We start from the raw sequence: 23,085 nt of genomic DNA on the forward strand, positions 1-23,085 counted from the left end.
TCACCTAGTCCAACCGCCCTGCAGTGAGCAAGGATATGTTCAGCTAGAACCAACCTTAGAAATAAATTCAGGAGGACTGCAGACATTGTTATGGTTTGGCTGCGGCCGGCAACAAAAGCGCCATGTGGCCGCACCTCCCTCCGCCGGGTTGTGGAGGAGAATGGAAAGAAACAGGCAGAAACTGGTGGGTCGGGATAAGGGCAGTTTAACAGAACAGCAAACAAAGGGAACAGGAACAACAACGATACAGATGAGGAGAAAACACAACACAAACCGCACAACCCAGGGAGCTACATTCCCGGGCCTCTGCTGGGCGCTTCCAAGCCGCAAGAGATTTCCTGCCGCCCCGCTCCTCCCCACAGGAACCCAGCATGACCGCACATGGTATGGAATACCCTGCTCTGTTTGGCCAGGTGGGGTCACAGAATATCACAGAATATCACAGAATAGTAGGGGTTGGAAGGGACCTCTGTGGGTCATCTAGTCCAACCCCCCTGTCGAAGCAGGGTCACCTACAGTAGGCTGCACAGGACCGCGTCCAGGCGGGTCTTGAATATCTCCAGAGAAGGAGACTCCACAAAACCCCTGGGCAGCCTGTTCCAGTGCTCCGTCACCCTCAGAGGGAAGAACTTCTTCCTCATGTTCAGACGGAACTTCCTGTGCCTCAGTTTGTGCCCATTGCCCCTTGTCCTGTCACTGGGCACCACTGAAAAGAGCTTGGCCCCATCCTCCTGACACCCACCCTTCAGATATTTATAAACATTTATTAGGTCCACTCGCAGCCTTCTCTTCTTCAGGCTCAACAAGCCCAGCTCCCTCAGCCTCTCCTCACAGGAGAGATGTTCCAGTCCCCTCACCATCCTTGTAGCCCTCCGCTGGACTCTCTCCAGTAGCTCTTCATCTTTCTTGAAGTGGGGAGCCCAGAACTGGACACAGTACTCCAGATGAGGCCTCACCAGGGCAGTGTAGAGGGGAAGGAGAACCTCCCTAGTCCTGCTGGCCACACTCTTCTTAATGCACCCCAGGATCCCATTGGATTTCTTGGTAGCCAGGGCACACTGCTGGCTCATGGTTAACCTGTCGTCCACCTGGACACCCAGGTCCCTCTCCGCAGAGCTGCTCTCCAGCAGGTCCACCCCAAGCCTGTACTGATGCATGAGGTTGTTCCTCCCCAGGTGCAGGACCCTGCACTTGCCCTTGTTGAACCTCATCAGGTTCCTCTCTGCCCAGCTTTCCAGCCTATCCAGGTCATGCTGAATGGCAGCACAGCCTTCTGGTGTATCTACCACACCTCCCAGGTCAGCCTGCCCGGCTGTGTCCCTTCCTGGATTCTGGTGAAAATTAATCCTATCCTGGTTGAACCCAGGACAAACATGTTAGGAAAGTTCATAGAACATACTCAGTGCATTTAAAAGTTCATGAAAGTTGTCAAGTTGCAGCCTGTGAGAGTGAAGCATAGGTTCTTATTTGCATCTTGGACTCCAGTAAGCCATGGCAGAGATTACATTGTGACAAGGGACCAATTTCTCCAACTGTCTGAAACAGGAGAGAAAAATGAAGCAGATGTTTCCTTAGTAGAAATAAGATCAGGAGATACACAAGCAGAGATCTAAATAATTTCTGTTTCATTTTTTATGAAATGTTTGTGAATTATTTGCATTGTGCACTTGTAATTAGAGAACAGAACAGATGGTAGAGGTTTAGTTTAAAAAAATAAAGAAAATGTTTCTTTTAAAAAAAAATGATGCGAAGGATTTATTTATTACATCTGAAAGGTGTTTCTCCCTTCTTTCTGTAACTGAAGTGTTGCTCCACTGACATTTAAACAAATTAATTGAGACCTAAGGTCATGCCTACAATTCAGACAAAGCATTTTGTGCATCTATTATTAGTCATTCAAAGTACACTTCACATACCCACCATTTTATTTTCTAACGAAGACAGCTGCACAATGACAAAAGCATTTGTGATGAAAACCTTAGCAACCATACGTCAATGTCATGTTTTGAAAGAAGCAGGCCGCATTGTGGTCAGAAACCCCATGTTTCATTGATTCAAAATTGTGCTGTAGTCACTCTGGGGTTTCTCACATTGCATATTGCCAGGTGAATAAAATCCAGGTGATAGTGAGAAAAAGGCTGACCACTGGAAATTATATTGCTTGACCTGTACCAGCTCTTTGCTTTTGTTAACAAGTGCCATATTGAAAATGTCAATGCACAGAAAGAAAAAAAACTCATTAGTAGTTGCTAGAATGTTGCAAAGATGTAGATTGTTGGAGACCAGATTACAATCATTTTACAGTTTCATGTTTATGTTGATAAATGTATATGAGAAAGGAGGAGAATATACCACAATAAAATTATCAAAGTAATTAGACCACTCCACAAACATCTAGAGTAGTGCTACAGTCACCGAATTGAAGAATCACAGAATGGTAGGGGTTGGAAGGGACCTCTGAGGGTCATCTAGTCCAACCCTCTTGCCGAAGAAGAGTCACCTACAGCAGGCTGCACAAGATTTCATCCAGGCGAGTCTTGAACATCTACAGAGAAGGAGAATCCACAGCCTCCCTGGGCAGCCTGTTCCAGTGCTCCGTCACCCTCAGAGGGAAGAATTTCTTCCTCATGTTCAGATGGAACTTCCTATGCTTCAGTTTGTGCCCATTGCCCCTTGTCCTGTCACTGGGCACCACTGAAAAGAGCTTGGCCCCATCCTCCTGACACCCACCCTTCAGATATTTATAAGCATTTATTAGGACCCCTCACAGCCTTCTTCAGGCTGAACAAGCCCAGCTCCCTCATCCTTTCCTCATAGGAGAGATGCTCCAGTTCCCTCATCATCCTCGTAAACCTCCACTGGACTCTCTCCAGTAGCTCCTCATCTTTCTTAAAGTGGGGAGCCCACAACTGGACACAGTACTTCAGATGGGGCCTCACCAGGGCAGAGCAGAGGGGGAGGAAAACCTTGCTTGATCTGCTGGTCACACCCTTCTTAATGTATCCCAGGATGCCATTGGCCTTCTTGGCAGCCAGGACACACTGCTGGCTCATGGTTAACCTGTTGTCCACCAGGACACCCAGGTCCCTCTCCACAGAGCTGCTCTCCAGTAGGTCCACCCCAAGCCTGTACTGATGCATGGGGTTGTTCCTCCCCAGGTGCAGGACCCTGCACTTGTCCTTGTTGAACCTCATCAGGTTCCTCTGCGCTCAGCTCTGCAGCCTGTACAGGTCTCACTGAATGACAGTGCAGTCTTCCGGGGTATCTACAACTACTCCCAGTTTTGTGTCATCAGCAAATTTGCTGAGGGCGCACTCTAACTCTTCATCCAGATCATTGATGAAGAAGTTGAACAAAACTGGGACCAGTACTGACCCCCTGGGATACATCACTAGCTACAGGCCCCCAACTATATTAAGCTCTGTTGATGACAACCCTCTGAGTTCTGCCATTCAGCCAGTTCTCAATCCACCTCACCGACCATTCATCCAGCCCACACTTCCTCAGCTTCCCTAGGAGGATATTATGGGAGACAGTGTCGAAAGCCTTGCTGAAGTCAAGGTAGACAACATCCACGGCTCTCCCTTCATCTACCCAGCCAGTCATGCCATCGTAGAAAGCTATCAGATTGGTCAAGCATGATTTTCCCTTGGTGAATCCATGCTGACTACTCCTTATAATCTTCTTTTACTCCTCTTACTTGATGACGACCTCTAGAATGAGCTGCTCCATCATCTTTCCCGGGATAGAGATAAGGCTAACCAGCCTGCAGTTCCCTGGATCCTCCTTCTTGCCCTTTTTGAAGATTGGAGTGACATTGGCCTTTCTCCAGTCCTCGGGCACCTCTCCTGTCCTCCAGGACCTCTCAAAGATGATGGAGAGTGGCTCAGTAATGACATCCGCCAGCTCTCTCAGCACTTGTGTGTGCATTCCATCGGGGCCCATGGATTTGTGGACATCCAGATCGCTTAAGCGATCCCTCACACAGTCCTCCTCGACCAAGGGAAAGTCGTCCTCTTTGTAGGCTTCCTGTCTTACCTCCTGGGCCTGGGATTCCTGAGGGTCAGCCTTCACACTGAAGACTGAGGAAAAGAAGGCATACAGTAACTCTGCCTTCTCTGCATCCTCCGTCACCATGACACCCACCTCGTTCAGCAGTGGCCCCACATTATCCTGTGTTCCGTTTGCTGCCGATGTAGCTGAAGAAGCCCTTCTTGCTGTTTTTGACATCCCTTGCCAGCTTCAATTCCAGGTGGGCCTTGGCCTTCCTTGTTGCATCTCTGCATGCTATGACCATATTCCTGTACTCTTCCCAAGTGGCCTGTCCCTCTTTCCACATTCCATGGACCTTTCTCTTCCACCTGAGGTCCACTAGAAGCATGTTTAACCATGCAGGTCTCTTGCATCCTTTTCTAGATTTCTTTCTCAGGGGGATGCACAAATTCTGAGCATGGAGGAAGAGATGTTTAAACAGCGACCATCACTCTTGGACCCCCTTGCCTTCTAGAGCCCTGAAGCTCCTTGAAGAGGCCAGAGTTAGCTCTCCTGAAGTCCAAGGTTTTGATCCTACTTATTGCCCTTCTTCCTCCATGCAAGATCCTGAAGTCCACTATTTCACGGTCACTGCAACAGAGTCTACCTCCAACCTTCACATCCTCAACCAGTCCCTCCTTGTTCGTCAGTACAAAGTCCAGCAGAGCGCCTTTCTTTTTTGATTCCTCCACCACTTGCATCAGAAAGTTATCATCAATGCTCTACGGGAACCTTGTGGACTGAATGTGCCTAGCTGTATGGTCTTTCCAGCTGATGTCAGGGTGGCTGAAGTCCCCCAAGAGAACCAAGGCCTGTGACTGTGAGGCTGCTTTCAGCTGCTTGTAGAAGGCCTCATCTTCTTCCTTCTCTTGGTCAGGTGGCCTGTAGTACACACCCACAATAAAGTCACCCATATGAGTTTGTCCCTTAGTTGTAACCCATAAGCTCTTGACTCATTCTTCATCCACCTCCAGGCGGAGCTCAATGCATTCCTGTTGCTCCCTCACATACAGAGCAACTCCACCACCTCACCTTGCTGGCCTGTCTTTCCTAAAGAGTCTGTAGCCATCCATAACATCATGCCAGTCATGCGAGTTGTCCTACCTCGTTTCTGTGATGGCAACCAAGTCATAGCTGTCCTGCTGTACAATGGCTTCCAGCTCCTCCTGTTTATTGCCCATGCTATGTGCATTGGTGTAGATGCACTTGAGCTGGGCTGTCAGTCTCACCCCTGACACTGGCATGCCACACCTAGGCTCATCCCTAGTGAGCTGGGCGATGTCCCCTTCCCCCTTCGAACCTAGTTTAAAGCCCTTTCAGTCAGGAATACATCCTTTTCTGACAGCTGTTCTCTAGTGGAACAAATGCCATCAAGTGCAATGATTGAGTAAAATGCAGCAGCTTGTGATATCCATGAAATTGTCTTAACTTCATCTTGGCCGTAGACTCTGAATGAGTAAGTAACCAAGTTTCCAGAGTCATAAGGTGGGTTCTCGTGCCTTGTCTGGCACAGTAGCAATTAAGTGTGAGGCCACAAATATAAGATACGTCTTTGCAAATATGTATGAAACATATAGATTTACTGTTTGTGTTACCTATAAATGTGTAACACACAGAAATATCGTAATATTAGGAATCTTTTCTGGTATTCTTGATTTTGCATTCATAATTAAGTAAGTAAATAAACTTAGAGCTAACCTACAGAAGTGAGCAGAATTGCTTTCCAAGATGCCAGTGGACTAGTCTAATCTAAGCAGATTCAAACATTAAGGAGAAAGCAGTACTGCTTTTAAAGCACATTCTTGGTTTGGGTGGTACTGGTTTCTTCGTTTGTTTGTTTGCTCCCCCAGGCCTTTCACCTCTTACTGTGATGACACCTAAGAAAAGTGCCTAAGCTCATAGCATGAGCAAGTTTTTAATGATATTTAAAAGAGTTGAGGCCTGATTTCACCTGCCTCTTCTGTTCACTTTGTCACAGAAATATCTTTTACAGATGAATGGCTCTGGAATACTGCTTGAGGTCTTATTAAATAAGTAGGTAGAGGGGCATACCTTATCATAATTTATCATAAATTTATCATAAAGTTTAAATGAAGATATACAGTTGTTGAACAAAAGACGTTTGGCGGTGAAATGGGCTGTAAAGTCATTGAACTACTGTTTGCCACATATGAAATGAAAATGGATTGTTTCTTTCACTGTAGTAGCCAAGAACTATACAATGTGCAAATCCAGAGTTCGTAAAAATAAATTTCTTGCACTTGTCCAAGATATGTTTCAATTTTGGGTGTGAGACTTGAGTGCTGTAAGGTGTGAGAGGTAGCTGTCTCTACTATAAAAAAATAAATCCGTTATCCTGTATTTCAAATTTGGAAGGAAAGAAAAAAATAAATTGATCTTTGCAAACTTTTTAATTTATATAAGCAAAGTAGCACCTCTCTCCCTGCCTCAGCGTAAATGCACAGATATACACTGGCCATGCCTATAATCAGTTCCTTGTACTGATGTAGACTTTCTGTATAGACAAAACGTTCTCCAGCCATACACAGGCATTTAGTTCTGCATCTCAGTGGATCAGGTGACTGGCTTAACATTGCCACCATCAATTTCTACCAACTCTCGGGAGGCACATTCCCGTCATTATGCTGACACAAGGGGCTGTGCAAATAATCTGTTCTGGCAAAATCAGCCCAGTTAGAGTAAATCTCCTTTGCTGTTGCTTTGGAGCCAGCCTAGCTGACCTTGCCTGTGTGAAGAGTTTATGTGATCCCTTCCAGCTGGCAAAGCAGTGGGGACAGAAAACTACACCAGAATGGTCATAACAAGCAGTCTGGGGACAGATATATATATATACAGCCACTCCGTCTGTTTGTTGTGGGAACATCTGTCCACTACCTGTACTGGCAGTGATTTGGTATAGTAAGCATGCACTTCACCAGCAATGTGTGTTCTTCAGACAAAAGCACTCCAATATATCTACACTAAAGCATCTCTGCTGGCATGGACAGCTGAGTTGTTGTGTTAGGCATTCACGAGAGTTACGGAGAGACGGAATTATCTTTGTCGGTATAGTGACTGCTTTTACATTTTCCCCAGTGTGATCGGGATATGACTTGATACCGACATCACAGTGGGGGCACAATCCTTACAATAATTACAGACAGGCTGGTCCAGAGTATGCAGACTTTCACAATGAGGGACAAAGTCTTCCTTTGCAGATCACTTGAAAACTGATTTAGCCCTGTGCACCCTAGACCCATGAACATACAGCACTTCAGGCAACATAAGAAATCACGAAGACCACCCTTTGAAATTCAGAAACACATTACAGTTGGAGAAGTCTCTACTCTGTCCTTTTTGGAAAAAGAGACACAACTTGGCTAATTTCTGTTTGACTCGTGTTCTGAGTGATGACAAGTGACCATGATACTAAATTTACATAAAATATATTAATTGCTGAAGGAAGGCAAAAGCTAAACTGATCCATTTGGCATTAAACAGAGCTAAACCAACAATGGAGACCTGCTTCGAACTTGCAGTTGGCATACCAGAATGGGAATTGGTTCAGAAGTGGCTGGCCATTGACCATCAGAGTTTATCATGTCTGACTCATTATGGTGGTAAATGGTCATTTTCTCAAGTTCAATTTGAAGGATGTGTTTGAAATAACATGTATTTCTAGCAATCTTTTAACACTATCCAACTGTACAGCACATTGACTGGGAAAAAAATCTGCTCTTAGACAGAATACAGCAACTTGACTTTTTTCCCTTTAGAGAAGAATCAATGTGCATGAAAATTTGTGAAAAAAAAAAAATAATCAAATGGATTTTTTTTCCTGATATAAGTGAACATAATGCTAATTTTTCTGTGCAAGCAGAGCTACTGTAATACTGTAAAAGTTGTAGTGTGTTGGAATTTTTACAGCTGCAGACTTGTCCTCACATGAAATTATCTAATCTACATCTGTTTATACCTGCTGAGGATACTGGACATTTGAATGACCTGTTATCACTGTGTGCAAGCACTCCTCACTTTCTTTTTCGAATGTCTACTTCCTTCTTCTTGTGCCACCAGATACCATCATGTGTACATGTCGTTACTCACAGAAAGTAAGGAGGCAGTTTAAACTCCTTGATCAGACTTCTTTCTGCTGCTTTGCAGGGACAGCCATAAGGGTTGGTGCAGGACCTTTGTGTCTGATGGCCAGACTATTACACAAAGTATGACACTATAATTATTAGTTTTTTAAAGGGGGGGCGGGGAGGGAAAGAAGAACCCTTTCACTTATTGTATTTAATAATTTTTCTGCCTGCTTTGAACCGGATCTGGCTGTTCCCAGGTAAAGACAAAAACAGCTCCCTATCAGGCTATCATTTCCTTAAACAAATAAGTGATTGCCTTTATATTCATTGCCCTGTGTTATAGTTCATAGACCCACAGTCAGAAGCTGTCTTTTTAGCTTTATCCCGCAAAATAATGGCTCTTCATTCATATATAAATTTAAACATAGAACCACAGAATACTTCATGTAGAAAGTGACCTTGGGAGATGATCTAGCCCCAGTTGACCATCCAACCAGATGATCTCCCATCCAATTTTCTTCTTTAAGTAAGACAAGAGAAGTAAGGTACTGTGGTGCTTTTCCAGTAACATTTGAAGAATCTCCAGGGATGGAGCACTTATAGCCTCTTGCAGTGTTTTTGGTTGGGATAGAGTTAATTTTCTTCAGAGTAGCTTGTACGGGCTATGCTTTGAATTTGTGATGGAAACACTGTTGATAATACAGTTATGTTTTCATTATTGCTGAGCAGAGCTCACACAGCTTCAAGGCCTATTCTGCTCCTCACACCACCCCACCAGTGGGCTGGCTGTGGGTGGGAAAGAAGCTGGGAGGGGACTTGGCCAGGACAGCTGACCCCAACTGACCAAAGGGATATCCCACAAATTATGATGTTGTGCTCAGAAGTAAGAGCTGGGCAAAGTAGGAGGAAGGAGGATGTTCAGACTTGTGACATTTGTCTTCCCAAGTAACCTGTACGTGTGATGGAGCCCTACTTTCCTGTAGATGGCCAAACACCAGCTTGCCAATGGGGACTGGTGAATTAATTCCTTGTTTTATTTTGTTTGTACGCACGGCTTTTTCTTTACCTATGAAATTGTCTTTATCTGAAGCCACAGTTTTTCTAACTTTTACCCTTCCAGTTCTCTCCCAAATACTGCTGAAGTGAGCTAAGTGAGCACTTGTTTGGGTCTTAGCTGCCTACCAGAGTTAAATCACAACACCCCTCTGGACAAACTGCTTGAACACAGTCAGGGTTCCTTTTCTTTTTTTTCTTCTCCAAATATGCAGTCAGGATGTCCTTTGCTGTAATTTGTGATAATTGCTTCATGCTTTTTACTGTGTACCTCTGTCTTCTCAATGAAGTGCCCCTACTTAGCCCATTTAGGTGAACTACAGTTAGATTTCCTCTTCACTCTTCTTCTCCAGACTCAACTAATTTGGGTCCTCCATGCTCCCCAATACACATCTTGGCTGTCAAATGCTGCCCAGTCCCTGGTGGCCATCAGCTGGACATTTACAACATACATGTCTCTGCCAGTTTGTTCAGAAAGGAAGGGTACTTGATCAAAATGGTAAATAATTTAGGGGACCTGAGGGTGCTATGAACCTAAACTTCTTAAACTAGAGTCCAAAGTGATCAGTAATTAATTTTAGCTGAGAGGAATTCAAACTTTGTATCTTTGACTCATTGCACTCTCTGCTGCTTCTGTAGTTCTGCAGCGAAATATTTTAAAGGTTATGAAATGCGTAAGTAGTACGCTAATAAAATATAAACATATGTAATTGTATAGCATCCACACTTTCATGTTCTGGTAAAACACTATCAGAAGACACTTAGAACCAGCAAGCTGTGAGTGGTCTCCAGCATGACTTGGTAGTGAGTTCCTGAGACTTGTTTTTGTGGGCCTTATTTTAACATGAAAGTCCGGATTTATGATTTCAGCGTTTAGTACACTGTTATAGAACCATCAGGAACTAAGTCTTTTCTCCAATTCAGTACTTTCAATTGTGTCCAGGGTTTCTACTTTTGCAATGTTTTCTCTTTCTTTGAGGAGAAATTTTCCACTTCGTCTCCACTACAACTTCTGCTGATTAAAAAATCTGACTTTGAAAAAATGTCTATAAATGCAGTGTAAGAAATAACTGGACATCCTGATATAAAAGTTAAGGAGGGAAAATAAATGGACAGTCACTGATAGTTCAGCTCTTAAATTCATTTATTTTAATCCTTCTCTTAAGGAGGTATGAACAGAAATTACACAAATTAACTCAATGAAATTACGAGGCTGTAAGTTTAAAAAGAATCAAGACTAGTGTGTGGCATTAAAAAGGAGAATAAAGTGATATTTTGATAGAGAAATTCCACATTTTAACTAAATAATTAAATAAATATTTTCCAGTATTCTAATGTTGCAACTTGGGGGGCAAACAGCCAGTATGCTTGGTTTTGTTTTGTTCATACATGTTCAGGCAGGACTGAGTTTGGTTAAGGAACATCCTTTCTTTGGCAGCCCTGAAGAGAGGCATGAGCAAAACCTGCACATCACGTGATGTCCCCAGTGTCCCTTCTTATGGGTGGCAGGAGGGATGCAAGGAATGTCCATGCAGGTGCTGCCACACTCTGCACCACTCAGATTCAGAGCATAGCTGCAGTGAAACAGACTGCTGCTGAGACTGTAGCTAATTGCAGCTCAGACCAATTACCTGCTACTGCTGTTATTTTTGCACTATTTTAGTGACAATCTGCTCTGGTGTAATACTGCACACCATAATTAAAATTGCTTGTCAAGGATGCATGTTATGTTGGTTGATTTACTGAAAGACTTGTTCCGTGTAGAGCAACCATGAGAACTCTGATATTTGGAAGACGAGGAATTCTGAAACAGTAGATGTTTTGCTGTTTTTTCAAATTACAGTCTTTTTGCATCTTTTGCATATTTGACTATTAATTATTTTCCACAATTCTGCTTGACTGAGTTTAAAAATCCTCAGGTGATCATTAAAGAAGACTGTGTTATGGTGTACAACACAGTTAGTCTAAAGCATTCTATTCTTTCAGAAAAGCTTTTCTGTATCCAGGAAAACCTAGTATTTGAATTCTGGTCTTGCTGGTGAGTATTTTCCAACGCCAATAAGAAAAAAATGATATTCTATTGCATGAGCTCATGCAGAAATCCCTCCTCAGGCAGGTATCTAATTTTCAATTCTTCCTTGTCTGGCAACAGTTCATGACTGCACTGTGACTGGAAAGAAGTATCGGGTGAAAGAAAGCAGTATGTTGCTACAAAAAGAGAAACAACATCCTAAAGACCAAGCTAGACTGGTATTGTTCACTGTAAGGTGAAAACACGAATTGATAGAAAAACTTTGAAGTTAGTGGTAGGAAGAAACGGGAGGAAAAGTGAATTGCAAGACAGAGTGAAAATTGATTATGCAGCAACACGTTGAGCAGCAGTTTTCCTGAAGAGCTTGACTTAGCCAACACTGCAGAAAATGAGATACACGACAAAGGACTAACCAGCTTGAATTTTAGTTGTATCGAAAACGGCTGCAGCTCTGCAAAAATAGGTAATGAAATTTCTGCAGTCCCAAAAGTTCAAACTCTCGTTGAGCATAATATCTCCAATGACTCCCAGTGACAGCTTTTGCTGGCTTCATAAGAATCTTACCCACAAAATCACATAGAATCAGTCCTCACAAAGTATAATTTCCCTTATACAGTGTCCACTCAGCTCTAATTCAGCTATAATTCATTACTACTTTGTGCTTTTATTTCACCAGGCAGAGCAGAACAACTCACATAAACTTAGACTCCCTTTTCCCTCTCTCAATCACTATGAATGAATAAAGAGCTAGCATTTCAAGATGCCTGAGGGTATCTTCACTTATTTAAAGAGGCAAAAAAACATATGACAGTAAACAAAAATACATTAGGACTTGGTGCATTGGTTTGCCAATGTCACGTATACAACAGTGTTAATTTAGGCTTCTTCATGGACACTGCTAAGGGAAAAATTTGTTCAAGTAAATAGAGCACAAACACTAAAAGCTCTTTATTTGCTTGTTATGCTTTGGATATTCACATAGCACATTATAGTTAACGATCTCTTTCTCTTTGAGCATCAGTTCTGTCTCCCCACATCCTTCCTCTTCTTCCCCAATGTCCTTAGTATTGTTACAGTGCGTTCCTCAGACAGTTCCAAGTTCCCTTCTATTACTCATAATTAGTGGTGTACTAAAATCGTCTTCTTGCGCAAAACACATCACAATATATCTATTTGCCTCTATACTCTCTCCATTTACTGGTATATGTCATGTATGCATTTTTCCAGGCCTTATCAGGACAAAGATTACAACTTTTACCACTTTCCACAGCTGAGAAGAGATCCAGCTCAGTGTTGTACTCACCTCCCATAATCTTGATTGCAGCAGCTTTTGGTCGTGTAGTGTTAACAGCTCCAGTCTGCAGCAGCCTCGTGGAGAACAAAGGTGGAGCGGTTTTCACATTTCACATTCCTGCTGGAGCAGCTCTATTTTATACAGACATTGTCAGAGTATATGTTCTAAATCTCAAGCACAAGCCCTAAGCACTGTAGTATCCATAACAGAAGGTCTTTTCTACTCTCATTTTGACCATAATACCCACTAGGGACTTCCCAAAAATCCACAAAGGTGTAGTTAAAACTGATATGCTTTTGTGTCAGTTTTCCCACTTTTGTGTGTCATTGAATGTCTTCTCACCCACTCCACATTTTCTAAGGGTACCTCTAAGTGTTTCCTCTGACTACATAAACGTAAAAAGCAGACCTTTCTTTTTGCTTGCTACTTTGTTCTTTTAAATTAATCTAAAGATCCTACTAATAGATTGTGACAAAATTTAGAACACTGGATGAAAAAATCCTGCACGTAGATCATTGTATAACTCAACAGTTAAAATCAGAAAAGACTACAAAGAACAGTGTATTTAATATAAAAATGAAAACCCTGATAATCAAATTTGAATTTAAATTAGTGAGAAATTCCAATGTTTGCAAAAATTGAAACAGACAGTTTATAACCTTGGGATATACTATGTCTACTAAAACCTGAAAATATTTAGAAATACTAACATTATTGAATCATTATCAGTTTACTCATTCACCAACTTACACGATGCTGCAAGCACTTTCAAAACCTAATCATTGAGTATAAACAATAACAGTGGCAAGCGCAGATTTATTTTCTGCCTATGTACCATTAGCCTACAAAAAAAGACTCTTGGCAAATAATTTTGAATTTTATGAACAGACTGTCTATAACCACACCTAGATGATTAATAAACTCATGTTACACAGCCAAATGAAATTTACAGGTATAATCTAACGTCAAATTGGTTTAACTTACACGTAATTCTTACTTTCTAGGTCATAAAACTCGGCATTTGTGAGAGCAAAATCATACTAGCTGTGATAGACAAGCATGTGTTAAATCAGGATTTAGTGTGTATTTGATATTTCACCCAGAAGCTGCATAATATGTTTGCTTTACAAAGGCATTTTCCACATTTAAATTTTACCGAATATACGAAGCAGGCATGAAGTCTTCCGTAACTGACACTTCAGTGCAAGGAGTTCGTGTTCTCCACCCTCTCAAACAGGAATGTCGCAATTACAGACATTGAGGTCAGACACAGGAACAGGGAAATAAGTGAATCTTTCACTCAGCTTAAACTGTAAAATGTATGGATGCAGCCAAGGAACCTTGTGTCTTCTGTTTTGTATCTTGCATCGACACCTTTCTGGGAACAGTGAAAGGGGAACAGCTGGATGCAGCAGATCTAGGCTTTAAACGTTTTTTTCTCCCCATTCTGTAAAACAGGGAGGTTGTGGAGTCTCCTTCTCTGGAGACATTCAAGACCCGCCTGGACGTGGTCCTGTGCAGCCTGCTGTAGGTGACCCTTCTTCGGCAGGGGTTTGGACTAGATGACCCACAAAGGTCCCTTCCAATCCCTAACATTCTAGGATTCCGTGATTCTGTGATTCCATTACTTTCTCTATAGCTTTTCTCGCTTTGTCTTTGGACTTCTATCTTTTTTTCCTGATTTTTTTTTAAAATTCTGTTTAATTTTTAAAATTTTCAGTCAAATTAAAATACTTTCTTTTTTGCATATGGATACAAAGACTCAATAATTATTAAAGGCACGAATAAAGCAAGTTGACACATATCTTTAGGGTTATATTTTCTGTTTTTTCAGCATCCAAGGGATGAGGATTTGTTCCTTGAAAGTTTGGGAGTTTTCCCAGTTTTATCTTAGAGTTAAAACTGACTTGTAAATACTTTGAAATGTAACTGTTCTGTAAATTGACAGTAAAGGGATCAAAGGTTTTCATTTCTTGGGGCACATGAAGAAACAAAATAATGGATGTGAATGACTGTCTTTGCCCTTGATACTTCCCCAGTGCTGAGAAACCTGGCACAACCCTGGGCCACAGCTAAAACACAGTGCTTCCTTTTCCTGCTTTCACAGCATAGAATCTCATTGAACTTTCCTGGGAAAGGAAACAAAGAGAATAAGTGTCTAGGATTTCTCAAGAGGAGGGCCACAAAAACGATCAGAGAGCTGGAGTACCTCTCCTACGAGGACAGGCTAAGAGAGTTGGGGCTGTTGAGCCTGAAGGAGAGAAGGCTCCGGGGTCAGCTTATAGCAGCCTTCCAGTAGCTGAAGGAGGCCTACAGGAAGGATGTACAGGGACTTTTCACAAGGGTGTGTAGTGATAGGACAAGGGGGAATGGCTCTAAACTAATAGAGGGCAGATCTTGACTGGATATTCGGAAGAGATTTTTCACCATGAGGGTGGTGAAACACTGGAACAGGTTGCCCAGAGAAGCTGTGGATGCCCCCTCCTGGAGGTGTTCAAGGGCAGGTTGGATGGAGCTCTGAGCAGCCTGGTGTAGTGGAAGACGTCCCTGCTCATGGCAAGAGGATTGGAACCAGATGATCTTTAAGATCCCTTCCAACTCTTACCATCCTATGATTATACGATTCTATGATTTTGTAGCTCAAAGTGTACAGTTGACTTAACTTCCAGAGATTATTCTGGAGACACTCCAGTGTAACCCTTAGAGTTCAGACTGGATTTCAGTATTGATCTGTAAGGAGGAAAGAAGTAATCAGGATTCTTAATTGTGCCTGAATGGTCACTCCCATCACATCTCAGAAAAAGAGTGGGCTGGAAATCCACAATAGCCTATTTGCAGAGTAACTTTTCAGAGCAAACTGTGCATTTACACCTATATTTATACAAAAATTTGCAGAAATCACTATCAGTATTGTATTTTCTTCAAAAGTGGCATTCTGCCAGAGAGCTCCTCCATTAGCAGGGTAGGAATGCCAATACACTTGGCCTCTTGACTCAATACTCCCAAACCTCTTATCTCATTAAAAACTGACATTTCATGCCAGAGGAGGAAATGGTGTTGCTGCTGTTATTCAAGCCCAGAACTGGAAAAAAGAAAATAAATATTACCTTATTATGAGGATACTTTAATGAAAACTTTGTTTCTTGATGTTATCATTATCTCTCCATGTCCTGGGTTCGCCCAGGACAGGGTTAATTTTCACCAGAATCCAGGAAGGGACACAGCTGAGCAGGCTGACCCCACCTGGCCAAACAGAGCAGGGTATTCCATACCACATGCCGTCATGCTGGGTTCCTGTGGAGGCAGTGGGTCGGCGGGAACTCACTCGTGGCTTGGGAGCGAGCAGCGGTGGCGGTTCGGGAGAGCGGCTCTCTGGGTTGTGCGGTTTGTGTTGTTTTTTCTCCTCATCTGTATCATTGTTGTTCCTGTTCCCTTTGTTTGCTGTTCTGTTAAACTGCCCTTATCCCGACCCACCAGTTTCTGCCTGTTTCTTTCCATTCTCCTCTGCACCCCGGCGGAGGGAGGGGTGGCCACGTGGTGCTTTTGTTGCCAGCCGCAGCCAAACCATAACACTGCATTAAAGTTGGATTTTCGTTGATACTTAAAACACATCTGCTTCAATTCTGTCTTCTGTTCTGTAAGTGTAGATGCTCTGTCTGCATTTTATTCCAGTGTTCTATATGAAAGTATTGATTTAATCAAGTACATGAACTTCACTTCAACTTTTCATGACTTTAATGCTGCAATACCAATGATGCAACATTGTACTGAAATGCTTTTTGAGAAGGTGTACATTCTGAGCACTAGTTTATCTGACCTAAACAAATATTTTGCTGAGCTTCACTGCTTCTTTCAGTTTGGATTTTGCTTAATACCGAGATCACATACTTAGTTGTTCTCTGTCTTCTACAGCTGTTTCAGTGCAAGTTGAGAAACTATTTGTACAACTGAAACAGAAAAGGATTTTGATAAAATATCCTGTAAGGGATTATCTTAAAATGTTTTCTTGCAAATATTTGTATTGGAAACTTGAATTATATTAAAACTTTCCTTTGTTTGATTCGTCAATTTATTTCCTTAATTTGTTTAATAGATAACCTAGAGAGAACCCAGAATGGAAGGGATATCTTTGTGTGCATGAGTGGATATTTATACGTATAGGTGTAAATGAAGTTTGAGGTGTTATTAACAGCATTTCAGAATTAATTAAATCATAGCAGTTGTTTATTTCATTATCTTGATGGATGGGTGTTTGTCACCAGCCAGAGTAGATTGTCTTCTTAGGTACAGTTTCCTTTTTTATTGTACAAGAAATATTGTACAAAAGTAGGATGATTAATGACAGTTTTTTGGGTGCACTCTCAGCTGCATTCTCAAATTCTTTTTTAATAAGAAAAGGCTTGGAAAGCATAAATCTAGCTTTATGAGCTGTGCCAAAAGCTATGGTACTTAGGACGTGAAATCCAAGTTTATCCTTCAGTTATTACTGTCATGTAGCAGGATATCAGGGCTGTACCTGTGCCCATGCAGAGAGCTGAATCATTAATTCCCTGAGTAGTCCAGCAGCAACCTGGCAACCATCCGCCAGGGCAAGACACTGGGCTAGCTGCAGGCAGTGGGCCAGCATGGAACGAGGTGCTGAGCTCCCAGTCACCTTCACAGTTAAAAGTATGACTGATTGCTGCAGTCATTCTCCAGGTAGAAACTTTGGACCATTCCAGACATTGTCCTAGGCACTTCCTGCTGTACCCAGTCCTCACTCTTGTAGGTGAGGATGCATTGATTAGCACTTGGGTGGATTGACCTGGAGACACCCAGGTAGTCCCTGCTACTAAAGTGATCAGCTCTTCACTGATCAGCGATTTGAATCTAGACAATAGAAACTTTCTGCAGGTGCAGAAATAACTTTGCAGGGCAGCCTCTAGTATTCAGGATTTGTAGGAGATCTTTTGCAGGTAAAGACAGAAATATTGTGGGATCATGCATGTGCTCAGGTGGTTACATCCAACCACAGACATGTAGGTTATAAGGATTGATCAAAAAAACGGTTTGAGAAAGTTCTCCTGACTCGGCTGAAGGTGTCAATGTGAGCACTCTGGCAACAGTGGCTGACATCATCTTTTGGCCAGCAAACAGCCATACTCTCTGAGTCATTTAATTCCCCACACAATGACACACACAGAATCACAGAATGTTCGGGGTTGGAAAGGACCTTTGTGGGTCGTCTAGTCCAACCTCTTGCCGAAGCAGGGTCACCTACAGCAAGCTGCACAGGACCTCGTCCAGGCGGGTCTTGAATGTCTCTAGAGAAGGAGACTCCACAACCTCCCTGGGAAGCCTGTTCCAGGGCTCTATCACCCTCAGAGGGAAGAAGTTCTTCCTCATGTTCAGATGGAACTTCCTCTGCTTCAGTTAGTGCCCATTGCCCCTTGTCCTGTCACTGGGCACCACTGAAAAGAGCTTGGCCCCATCTTCCTGACACCCACCCTTCAGATATTTGTAAGCATTTCTAAGGTCCCCTCGCAGCCTTCTCTTCTTCAGGCTGAACAAGCCCAGCTCCCTCAGCCTCTCCTCGTAGGGGAGATGCTCCAGTCCCCTCACCATCCTCTCAGACCTCCGCTGGACTCTCTCCAGTAACTCTTCATCTTTCTTGAAGTGGGGAGCCTAGAACTGGACAGAGTACTCCAGATGGGGCCTCCCAAGAGCAGTGTAGAGGGGAAGGAGAACCTCCCTTGACCTGCTAGCCACACTCTTCCTAATGCACCCCAGGATCCCATTAGCTTTCTTGGCATCCAGGGCACACTGCTGGCTCATGGTCAACCTGTAGCCCACCAGTACTCCCAGGTCCCTCTCCCAGAAAGCACTACCCCATGCCAGAAAGCCCATAATGAACGGGGTTTTTTTAACAAACACTATCCATGGGTGTCTGGGCTAGAGAGCTCATGAGCACAGTTGGCTCAGGTTTTTCTGTCAGCATGAAAGTATTCATGAAATGTCTGCCATAAAGGCAGCCATTCTCCTGGCAGTTTTGAGCTGTGGATTTTGTTCTTTTTGGGCAGCTTAGAATACAAATACATTTGTTTTCTTAGACAGCTAGTCTAAAAATCCTGAAAGAGTACATTAACAGTAACACCAGAGACCTGTCATCCAAGAAAAAACATGCAATCAAGCTGTCTTGGCATGTCTTTCTACTCTGTCCAGTCAGTAGAAGCTTCTTCTTATTTTCATTTAGATTAGACTGAAAATAATCTCCCTGGGGCAGGCACTCTTGAGGAAAAGACAGGTTTTTTGTTCAGTTGGTTGGGGTGTTTTAAATTTGTTAGTGTCAGTTTGTTATTATGTTACACACTGGAGATCCAGATGACAGTAAAAGAGTAAGACAGGTAAAACTGAACTTAAATATTTTATACCCATGAAAACTTTGATTTAGTTTATTTTTTCCTTATGAACCAGCAAATGCAAGAATCAACTTCTCAATATTTTTTTTTTTTTTATGGAGCTTTTTTAGTATAATATGGAACAAGGGCGATGCTGCAGAACGACCTTCTGAAGTCTGAACACACCCACCATTCAAGGCACTGAATGCAGAAAATTGGTTTCATTCATTTTGTAAACTGTGCCAAAATGTATCTATTGTGAAATGTACCTGGAGTCTCCACAGCCTGGGATGCCTTAATCTGGAAAAGAAGTAGAAAAGAAAAGAATACAATGAGGGTGTATAAAACACTGAATGACTGAGGCAGAGTGAATAGAGATTTATTGCTTACTGTCCCTTCCAGTAGAGGAACCAGGAGACATTAAATGGTTTTAGGAAGTGACAGATGCAAAACAACTTCCTGGGGTGCTTTTTCAATGCTTTTTGATTAATCTGTGAAACATCTTGCATAATCAGTTGTGAATGCACTTTTCTCCAGGAAGTGACTATATATATTCACAGGAGGAAAATCCATCGACCATTGTTACCTAAAATAACATCACAGTCAGCTCAGGGAGTTCACTGGAGCCTGGAAGGGCTGCCAGGGTGAGATCATTGCATGCTTCTCCTGCTCACCTTGCTCTGGTATTTTCTAGCCTAGGCTCTCAGTTTTGGAGAGTGGAGATTGACAAAGGGGCTCAGCAGCCCCTTGGTCTAATTCAGTACAGCAACATTTATGTTTTTACCTCTTTCCCTGCTTGCCAGTTTCAGTAACATTTACATGATTTTCCTTCAGAGCAATCTCCATCATGAGCTACTGAAATTCTGCAATGGTGATGCAACAGAATTCTTGTCAAAAAAAACAGGTGAAGTACATCTGCATTACTGAACTGTCTCTGGAAAGTACTGATGTGGTAGACAGGTCTTGGGGGGAAGATCTTCACCTTCATAACTTTCTGCAATACTCATTCTAGTGTTAAAGTATTATACACAAAGTGATTTACAACAGCACTAAATGCCAGCTACTGTTTTCCTTTACACCAAATAAACATGAAGGGTTTTCTTTTGCAAACAACAAACAGGCTAATATTGTAGGAAAGCCGAGTACTTTCCATGGTTTTTTTTAGAGACATTTTGCAACACCTTGATAGAGTTACTTAAACTAAGATACCAATGGAAGCCAAAAAGTCATGTTCTTGAATACTATTGTTCTAATTTTGAAGTGCCTGCTCCTTAGATGGAATTCAAAGCACCAGGTTAGGTGATCAGGGGATGAAGAGACATCAAAGTCTTTGAAAAAACTTCACAGAAATCACCAGACCTGGTAAGGAAGACTTTTCAGCTCTTCAGAGGTGGTTCATTCTTTGAAAAATGAATCGAACAAAGGCTAACTTATTTTGAAATATGACAAGAGATTAAGGTTCTCATTTTGAGCACTATATGAGTGTGGATAATTTTATAATTTTTGTTAATAATGAATCATGAATAGTCCACTAGGTTAGAAACCAGAAAATAAAGACATTTCCAAGGTTATTAACAAGTTCTTGGTATTTGGGAGGCATGATCAGCAACATCATGAGTAAAACAGACTAATTTTAGAATAAACTACTCTCCCACGGGAGATTCCTAGACTGGGCAAAATTTATAAATTTGCATCCAGGCTTCATCTGTTTGAAGGTGGGCACAGGAGCAGGGGTTGTATGTCTCTTCATTAGATTAACAATCACTTAGTTTTAAGATAAATGTAGAGATTCTGAAAGTTTCACAATAATAAAGTGTGATGCAAGTGTATTAAGGCTCACTGTTGTGACGGATTTTAAGAGTTTATTTTTAAATGTTATTTCAAGTTCATCTGCCATGCAAGACGTAAGGGCCAAGAAAGGCTCAGAGGAGCCACAAGAAAGACAAACAGAGAGTCCAGGACTTGCTCAAGCAGCCTGGATTACCTCGACAGGATTCATACTCTTTTACAGATTTTCACTCTTCTGGTATCTCTTTTAATTGTGAGGAAATAGCAGTAGATACATTACATGCAATGCCATAAAAATATTTAACTGCATTTTGAATGAGCCTATGTACATGATGGCTTTTCATAAAATTGTTAGGTATTGATGTGGTGGTTGGACAAAGGATATAAGCCAAAAGTACATGTTATTGCAAATGACCTAGTGTAACGTAACAAATGTCAGTGCCTTATCAGTGTAAATATTTTTGCTAGACAGCTGAAAAAGTGAGTAAGCGAGCCTGATTCTGAATGTAAAAACTTCTCACTTCAAACAAGTTTCAGCTAGAAAAAGGCAGAGTTCTTGAGGCAAGTGGGGCTAACACAGCCCCTGGGAGACCCTCGAGGTGGCTACGTGTTCTCCTTCACACTGTTCAAACCCAGCTGAGATGCCCCTATCAGTCTGCACAATGCTGACCTGTAAACCCTTCAGATCTCCTGACATCCCAGAGATGATCCTGGGTAGAAAATACGTGGGAGAGAGCAAGGAGGAAAAGTACTTGTGTATTCTGTGCTGATTCTTCAGGCAACAGAACTGGTTGGGTGGAAATAGAGAACTGGCAGGTATATTTGAAAGAAGCAGGTGAGTTGTACTATCTCTCCAGAAAAGACGCAGGGCGCTGAAAAGGAGGTGCCATGATTTTAGCCACAGCTATCATGATTAATGTCTTGCTGGAAATGACAAATTGAAAGAAGACCAACCTGTTCTAAATGAAAATTAAATATGGGGATATTTTAATAATTCTTTGCTCCCTGTAACCTTAAAAAAAAATTCCCAAGCTATTAGTGGACAGACCCATTAGACTGATTATGGATGTTCCCTTGAGGGTCAGAATACTATTTCTACAGTTGTTAAACATTTGTTGTCATTGCTGTAAACTCTGTCCACTATAAGCATTTGGCTTTGGCAGCACCAATAAATCCATCTGCACAGCTTGCAAGAAGCAGTTTGCTACCAAGCATGTATGCAAAGTCTTCTCGGTTTAGACTCAAAGTCTATCCCACAAACAGGGTGAGGTAGGAAGGAGATGATAGTAAGAGCTCCTGAACTTACCATTATTTTACTGAAAATTCTGATAAATGGCATGTATAAATAGCACTATAAAACTTATCCTGTAAAATAGACTTTTTCCTGTACAAGTATTAAAATGTTTATATAATTTTAATAGTGGCACCTGATGTTAATTTATCTGCTAAGCAAAGAAATGCCACCAGTCCATTACCCTCCACACCTAGAAGTGGCAAGTGATCAGATGGCTTAGCAGGAGTTATTCCTTGTACAGCAGAAAGTGAAACAGCTTCTTTCAGTGTCAGGCAGTAAAGCCTAATTTTGGAAAATATAATTCCTCAGGTACTTAGAATGTTCCTAGATTTTGCAGAAGTCTTTACTCCTCACACTGACTGGGAAATTACCTTCCTAACACTTTTCTTTAGGTTTGTTTTCTTTTTCATTCAAAATGAGAGACTTTCTGTCAAAAGGAGTAATAAGATTAATACATTTCTTTTTAAAAAAGGAAAAAAATTTTCTTCTGTTTGATCGTTTCCACTTTTTTTTTACATTTTTTCAAAGAATGTTGCTAACATTATTCTGAAAATTCAAAACACTGAGTTTTGAGGAAGACAAGTGTATTGCTTAAGCTATCCTGCTGTCTTGTCTTTGATTTTTTGGTACATATCCTGTCAATAAGACTCTAGGACAGACATGCCACAGATTTGCTGGGATTAGACTGCTCTAAGGACAGAGTCATATCATTTCCTTTTCTGTAAGCGCAGCCTCTGACCTGGCGTGTTACCTTCTACCCCTCACACTCCTGCCTTAACTGACATGCATCCACCACAGACACAAGCATGCTGCTTTGCTGTTTTGTTTTGAAGTGATACATTTTGGTGTTCACTTTGCACTTCATTCACTCCTATTCTGCTGCAATACCAGTTCTCTTACAAACAGCCTGGGAAACTTCACACTTTTCTCAGCCTATCTGACCAATGCAGTGATTAGAGGTAACCATTGAAAAGCTACACAAACAACAATTATTTAGGGATCAAATAAGTGTACTAAGGACAGATCTTTCATGCTTAACTGGTTTTACCTTCCAATCAGAATGGTCACATTAAGAATATATACAGCTGTTATATTCTCTTAGCTACTTCTTCATATACAGATGCACACAC

Source organism: Opisthocomus hoazin, chromosome Z, assembly GCF_030867145.1.
Source record: "Opisthocomus hoazin isolate bOpiHoa1 chromosome Z, bOpiHoa1.hap1, whole genome shotgun sequence".
NCBI lineage: Eukaryota > Metazoa > Chordata > Aves > Opisthocomiformes > Opisthocomidae > Opisthocomus > Opisthocomus hoazin.